We start from the raw sequence: 1,466 nt of genomic DNA on the forward strand, positions 1-1,466 counted from the left end.
CATAGTTCTACAGTTCCCAATGTTAATTTTCGTAATAAAGAAAAATGAATTCCATTTATTTTAGAAATATGTTAATAACTTACTTAATTATATCAGGTAATTCTTTGTATCTACAGATATATTTATGTCCAAGTCCATAGGATGAATCTATTTTTATCATTTGGATATGATTTGTATTATTTCCAAAACTATCTAATGCTGCTTGATAAAGCTGAAACATGAACTTGTATGAATTTCTATTAATTTGTGATATTAATTTTTTAACAACTATTTTAGGCTTTAGCTCGCGAGCTAAACATTCTCATCTTTTCGCCATCTCATTGGACCAGATAGAAAACAAAAAGGGATAGAGACCAGAACAGCTAGAGTAACTTATAACTGGGTGCAACTATAGCATCTTATTCCTTTTGTTTTCTGTCTATCTCGCTTAACGAGACAATGAAGAAAAAGAACCATTTAACTCGCGAGTTAAATTTTGGACAAATCTGGTCTATATAATTGTACAGCAAAAGTACTGTAAATAATATATTATAATCATACCTTTTCTGCTAAGAAAACTGGAATTACACCATCATCTTCAGCATGTAATATCATAATAGGACAATCAATCTTAATAATATGTTTATCAGACTCAAATCGCAAATTATTCTTATAAAATGGTTCAACAGCCATCCAATGGAACCATGGCAAGTGTTTGAATATCTGTGTAAAACGCTTAAAAATTAATTTACATTTATTGGAAATAGTACAATTTATATCTAAATAGATAATAATTGTTGAGATATACCTGTGCAAATGGATGCTCTGTTAATTCATCTTGTATGTTATTGAATGGTGCTTCCAGAAATAATCCTGTTGGTTGTATATTTTCGGCTGCTAGCAGGGCTAATACATGCGTCGAAACTCTAATATCAAATAAAAAGTTATAATTATAAAATAAACTATTTCAATTTGAACGTTAAATACGAAGCGCTCTTACAGTTCCGAGTGTTAAGATGTTGAACTAACATTCATTTAAATTAAAATTAAATTAAATTAATTTATTTCTGAAATTACATTCATTAAAATTAAAATTAAATTAAATTAATTTATATTTCTGAAATAAATTAATTTAATTTAATTTTAATTTTAATGAATGTTAGTTCAACATCTTAACACTCGGAACTGTAAGAGCGCTTCGTATTTAACGTTCAAATTGAAATAGTTTATTTTATAATTATAACTTTTTATTTGATATTAGAGTTTCGACGCATGTATTAGCCCTGCTAGCAGCCGAAAATATACAACCAACAGGATTATTTCTGGAAGCACCATTCAATAACATACAAGATGAATTAACAGAGCATCCATTTGCACAGGTATATCTCAACAATTATTATCTATTTAGATATAAATTGTACTATTTCCAATAAATGTAAATTAATTTTTAAGCGTTTTACACAGATATTCAAACACTTGCCATGGTT

General features: G+C 27.7%; 1 protein-coding gene across 5 annotated transcripts in view; it reads right to left on the reverse strand.

Moving 5' to 3' along the window:
• LOC108745351 (monoacylglycerol lipase ABHD12) overlaps positions 1 to 1,466 on the reverse strand; it is an 8,075-nt gene that overhangs the window by 2,258 nt on the left and 4,351 nt on the right. The gene's annotated exons all lie outside the window — the stretch shown is intronic.

The sequence above is a fragment of the Trachymyrmex septentrionalis genome, unplaced genomic scaffold (assembly GCF_001594115.1).
Source record: "Trachymyrmex septentrionalis isolate Tsep2-gDNA-1 unplaced genomic scaffold, Tsep1.0 scaffold138, whole genome shotgun sequence".
Taxonomy (NCBI): Eukaryota; Metazoa; Arthropoda; class Insecta; order Hymenoptera; family Formicidae; genus Trachymyrmex; species Trachymyrmex septentrionalis.